Below are 6,586 nucleotides of genomic sequence, written 5' to 3'. Positions count from 1 at the left end.
TCAAACTCACAGAGATCTGCCTGCCTCTGCCTCCTGAGTGCTGGGATTAAAGGCATGTGCCTTCGCTGCCCAGCGTAAATAAAAAAATCTTAAAAAAAGAAACCGAGAAGTATTTTCTGACCCTGTACCACTTTACCAGAATTGTTTCAGTTATTTGGAGGTTTCTGTCTCTGTCTCTCTCTGTTTTTTTTTTTGTTTGTTGTTGTTGTTGTTGTTTTTTTGGTGCCTGTCCTGGAACTCATTCTGTAGACCAGGCTGGCCTCAAACTCCGAGATCTGACTGCTTCTGCCTCAGGAGTGGTGGGTTAAAGGCGTGAGCCACCACTGCCTGGCCTGGAGGTATGTCTTGAGATTCCTTATAAAGTTAGTCAATTGTTGTAAGTCAATTTGTGGTTTTCTTTTCTTTTTTCCTCTTTTTTGTTTGTTTCTGTGGGATAGTCTTGGCTGTCCTGGAACTCTCTTTGTAGACCAGGCTGGCCTCCAACTTACCGAGATCCACCTGCCCCTGCCTCCTGACTGTTAGGATTAAAGGCATGCATCACTACCGCCCAGCCGTTTTTGTCTTTTTTTTAGGTGGGGGATATGTTGGCATTTAAACCAGGGCTTTATACATATTGCCTTGGAAGTGAGACAGATTAACCTGATAGCTGCCCAGACTGATTTTCAACCTGTGATCTTCCTTGTCTCAGCCTCACAAGGGCTGATTATAGAATGTCAGTATCCTCTTCACCTATTTTTTTTTTAGTTTTAAATTTAAATTAGAAACAAAGTTGTTTCACATGTCAATCCCAGGTCCCTCTCCCTTTCCCTCCCCTCCTCCCACGCCCTCCCTCCGAACCCCCCAACACCCCCTTATTTCCCCAGGGAAGGTGAGGCCCTCCATGGGAGTGTCCATAGTCTGTCAATTCATCCAGGGCAGGGCCTAGGCCCTCCCCCAAGAGTCCAGGGTGAGAGTGCATCTCTCATTGTGGAATAGGCACCCAAAGTCCATTTGTACGCCAGGGATGAGTACTGATCTATTACCCAAGGCTCAATAGATTGCCTAAGCCTCCCCACTGACACCCACATTCAGGGGGTCTTGATTAGTCCCATGCTGGATTCCCACCCATATGTGTGGGATTCAAGAGCTTCCCCTTGTTCATGTCAGCTGTTTCTGTGGGTTAAACCAGCCCAGTCTTAACCCCTTTGGTCATCAGTACTCCCTCTCTGTCACTGGGTTCCTTGAGTTCAGCTCCGTGCTTAGCTGGGGGAGTCTGCCTCTGCTTCCATCAGCCACTGAATGAAGGTTCTGTTTCCCAGACTCTCTGGCAGTGGGATTGTAGGCTGGCACTCCCCTCTTCACCTTTTTAAAAAAATGGCATTGGAACCAGGAGTTGGTGGCACATGCCTTTAATCCCAGCACTCCGGAGGCAGAGGCAGGATCTCTGTGAGTTAGAGACCAGCCTGGTCTACTGAGCACGTTCCAGAACAGGCTCCAAAACAATACAGAGAAACCCTGCCTCAAAAAACCAAAATAAAAAAGTCATTGGAGATTGAACTCAGGGCATCTTGCATGGTAGCTGTTAACCAAGACCACATTCTTTTTATTTTATTTTTATTTTTTTATTTTTATTTTTTGGTTTTTCGAGACAGGGTTTCTCTGTGGCTTTGGAGGCTGTCCTGGAAATCACTTTGTAGACCAGGCTGGCCTCGAACTCACAGAGATCCTCCTGCCTCTGCCTCCCAAGTGCTGGGATTAAAGGCGTGCGCCACCAACGCCCGGCTCCACATTCTTTTTAAAAATTCTCCATTTTGGCTAAACAATGACAATTACCAAAACTAAGTAATTTGGTTTCCAAAACTAAAGTAACTTGTTTTTCTAGATTCTTACCCTCCCTGTCCTACTGACCACCCCCAGTAAAAGCCATGAGAGATGTTTATCAGTCACCTGACATTCTTTAACTCACCGCTCACTTTAGCTCTCCAGCTATTCCTAGCAACAGCAATCCACAAGACAAAAACAGGGAAATTTTCAGTCCTCTTTCCTCTCTCCTTTTCTGGCCTACAACTTACCTAGCCTATAAGAAGGTCTGCAGGCTCTCTGGATCTTACAGTATCGAGCCACCTTTCTCGGGTCTTTTCCCGAATGAAGCCTGGACTGTAGCTCAATTGCTCCTTCCCTTGTCTGTCTTTCCTTCTGGCCACACTTACTTGCTTTGTAGACCAGGCTGGCCTTGAACTCACAGAGATCCACCTGCCTCTGCCTTCCCAGTGCTGGAATTAAAGGCGTGTGCCACCACACTAATTTTTTTTTAATTCTTTAAGTTTTTTATTTATTTAAGTCATATCTTTCCACAACGAAAGAATGGAAGATCAGTATGGTGTCTGTCATTTGACACAAGAAAAGGAGAGCTCAAGGTTTCATCTTCAGTTTTTTAGATTTATTTATTTATTATGTATTATTTATTTATTATGTTCTGCCTGCAGGCCAGAAGAGGGCACCAGATCTCATTACAGATGGTTGTGAGCCACGATGTGGTTTCTGGGAATTGAACTCAGGACCTCTGGAAGAGCAGGCAGTTCTCTTAACCTCTGAGCCACATCTCCAGCCCTTCATCTTCAATTTTAGTTGATACACAATATTTTTTTCAGAGATATGTCCCTAATGTGAGGTTTCCCTTTTTTTTTTTCTCTCTCGTTTGTTTTTTTCAAGGCAGGGTTTCTCTCTATTGTTTTGGAGGCTGTCCTGGAACTCGTTCTGTAGACCAGGCTGGTCTCGAACTCACAGAGTTCTGGGATTAAAGGTGTGAGCCACCAATGCCTGACAAGGTTTCCCAATTTATTAGCATATTTTTTAAATTTTTAAAGATTATTTTATGTGTGTGAGTGGTTTCACTTCATACATGTAAGAAGGGCATGTGCATGTGGAGCCCAAGGAAGCGAGAAAAGAGCACTGGAGTCTGTGGAAGTGGAGTTACAGATGGTTATGAGCTGCCAAGCAGATTCTGGGAACCAAAACTGGGTCATCTGCAAAAGCAGTAAGTGCTTTTAACCTCAGAGTCATACTACCATACTCTCTCCCTTAAGATATTTTTGTTTTCTCTTTACTTTTATTTTATCATGTTTGCATTTGTATGTGTGTGTGTGTGTGTGTGTGTGAGAGAGAGAGAGAGAGAGAGAGAGAGAGAGAGAGAGAGAGAGAGAGAGAGAGAGAGAGAGAGAGAGAGAGAATTATGAAAGTCAGAGAGCAACATGTTTTGGTAGGTTTCAAGACAAGGTTTCTCTGTATAGCACTTGCCATCCTGGAACTTACTTTGTAGACCAGGTTGGCCTCAAAGTCATAGAGATCCACCTGCCTCTGCCTCCCGAGAGTGCTGAGACTAAAGGTGTGTGGCACCATGCTGGGCAGAAAGTTATTTTCTTCTACCACGTGGGTCCTGGTAACCAAACTCAGTTCATTAGCCTTAGGCTTGATAGCAAGCACTTTTCTTTACTCACTTGAGCTGCCTCTAGAGGCTCAAGGTAGAGCCCAGACTGGCCTCCAATTTGTGATCCTCCTGTCTATCTCTCTTCAACATATCCTGTTGGCACGGATCACCGCACATGACATGTCTTCTTTTATTATTTATTTAGTAGTATTAAGTTAGCATGTCAAAACCAGGTGTAGGCTTACTGTTCAGTTAGTCCCATCACCCCAACACAGGCCCCACACCTGCCAGTCAAGCACTGCGACATGGAGCCACACCCAGCCCTGATCTGCTTTCAATTGATCAACTGCTGATTCACTGCTTTCGTGGCTCTTTCATTTTGTTGAAGTTGATACACGTTAAGAGAGCAGAAACCTTTCCAGGAGTCATTTGAGAAATCATAACGAAGCCAGGCAGCTGGGGAACAGTATCTCCTATACCTTGGAGCCATACTCTCATAGCACAGAACTAAAGTTCAGCCTTTCTTTTCTTTGTATTTGTCCTAATATGAATGCAGAGCCAAGAGATGGAAAATATTTAGTGTGGCAACAGATTTTATTCTCTTATTTTTAAAAATATTTATTTTTACTACTTTTAATTATATGTAGGTGTGTGTGTCTGAGTTCAGGTGCCGAAAGAGGGGCTAAAAGTAATGGATCTAGAGTTAACAACTGAGCCACATGATGTGGTGCTACGAACCTAATTCAGAACCTTTGGAACAGTACCAAGTGCTCTTAACCATCCAGTCATCTCTTTAGCTCCTGGTCTTTTTTTTATTATTATCAAACTAGAGTCACTATATAATAGATCTCAAGAAATTGTTCATCTTTTTTTAACTTTAAAAAAGTATTTATTTTATTGAGCTATACATTTCCCCCCACTCTCTCCTCGCCTCTAAACTTGTTCATCTTATAACTTAAATTCACCCTTTAGCTGACTTCCCTCTTCCCGTTTCCACCACCACAAGCCCTGGTCTCTGCCTCCTAAATTTAGGAATTACAGGCATGAGCTACCACACCCAACAATTTCAACTTTTTACATTCCACACTCTTGCGGGGGGACAAAGGTTCTTGCATTGATGGAGTACTAGGGAACTAGGAATGTTAAACATACAGAGGCCTCTTCTCAATGCAGGAGATAATATACATGTTTTCCTGCCCAGAAATCTAGGAGTGGACATCTGTGGAGGCAGACCTCACCATCTTTTACTATAGAGTCAGACCACGCCCCAATCCCCCAGAATGTTTATGCCTGACTCACCCTCCCTAGCTCCAAGTTAATAAAGCCCATCCTGAAGGGGGATATCACATGTACTTTATGGCTTGCTGACCTCTATGCTATCAGAGATCACATTAGATCCCAGGCACTTTAGCTATAGAACCCTAACCCTCACGGTCACATGTACTTTGTAAAGGAGTCTCTGTGTACACACCTTAGGCACCTGGAATTGGACTGATTGTTGCCTGAAACTTTTTCCCAATTGTACTGTTTTAAACATGCTGACAGTGAACCGCCTGGCATCAGACTCTACGAAATCTGATCCATAGATATATAAATACAACCTGTTCAGTTCACTTAGTGTTACTTCTATTATATGGTTTTTGAGTTGACCATTTTGAATTAGTTTTTGTTTTTTGAGACAAGGTTTCTCTGCATATCCCTGGCTGTCCTGGAACTCACTCTGTAGACCTGGCTGTCCTTGAATTCACAGAGATCCACCTGTCTCCGTCTCCTGAGTAATGGGATTAAAGACTTGCACCATCACCACATGGATGAAAGTTTGTTTTTTAAATTAGTATTTATTATCATTTGTGTGTATGATGTATGTGGGAACATATATAGACCACAATGCCTGTTTACCATTCAGAGGACTTATTTTGTAGCCCATCCTGAAGAATGTTCTATTTGTGTAGGATCTTACGCTGTAGCTCAGGTGTCTTGAAATTCACTATGTAGCACATGCTGGACTCAAACTCACAGCAGTCCTCCTGCCTCAGGTTCCTGGTGTCAAGATTATAGGCCTGGTTTAAGCATGTGTATTCTAAACTTGGTGGTGGTGGTGCACTCCTTTAATTCCAGCACTTGTGAGGCTAAGGTAGGAGGATCTCTGAGTTTGAGGCAACCTGGCCTACTGAGTGAGTTCCAGGACAGCCAGGGCTACACAGAGTAAATCCCCCCCAAAGAATATATATTGTGGGCCCCTGTTTGAGGGTCACTATGGGCAGCAAGATGCCAGTAAGGTTGTGCAGCTTTAGAAGCTTTGAGATTGACTGGGCTACACTATCATTCTTGTATAATTTCATAACATTCTAAAGGAAGTATATACCCCCAGCCACAAGATACTGCAGAAATAATAAAACTATTACCTCATGTTAAGTTTTAATTACTATGCTTAAGAGATCCATGAAACAAAACTGTCTCTGATCTGCAAGTCCCTTACTCAAGGACTGATAGTTCCTGAAATGCTGGAGGCTGTTGATAGTTCCTGAAATGCTGGAGGCTGTTGTTTATGGGATATAACAAGCCACAAGTTTTCATTCCCCTACACAGGTTTGTTTGACCCATCTGCACAGGGGTTGCTTGATCTTATGTGGTCAGGAGGTTCGCAGGCAGGAAATACGTCAGGATGTATGCTTGCCCCTGAGTGGATGTAGGCTGGAGGTACATCAGGATGTATGTTTGCACTTGGTTGAACCTGATGGGAAATGCATTGAATTACGGACTTTTCTTGTAGCCCCTACAAAATGTGATTGGAACCATTTTCTGGGAAACCCGAGACGGACCTGGCCAGAGAGTCCACCAACCTGTCCAGTATTTAATTAAAGCTTGCTTCAAGTTTGACTTTCAACTGTGCTAGTGGTCTTATTCTTCACTGGTGGGATTAACATTTTAGAAGGAAACCTATGTGTCAAGAAGAAATACAATTTATCCAGTGTGGAGGTCAAGAACAACCATTGTGACTTTTGTTTGTCATCAAACAAAAGGATTATCTTTACAATAAAGGATTTCCAAAATGTCAAATGAAGAATTGTATGTTAAACAACCTTAATAAATATTCTACAAAAATAATTTTGTACTGGGTGGTGGTGGCACACGCCTATAGTCCAAGCACTCTGGAGGCAGAGGCAGGCTGATCTCTGT

This window comes from Mesocricetus auratus, unplaced genomic scaffold, assembly GCF_017639785.1.
Source record: "Mesocricetus auratus isolate SY011 unplaced genomic scaffold, BCM_Maur_2.0 Super-Scaffold_100003, whole genome shotgun sequence".
NCBI lineage: Eukaryota > Metazoa > Chordata > Mammalia > Rodentia > Cricetidae > Mesocricetus > Mesocricetus auratus.
Note: the sequence above shows the minus strand (reverse complement) of the source record.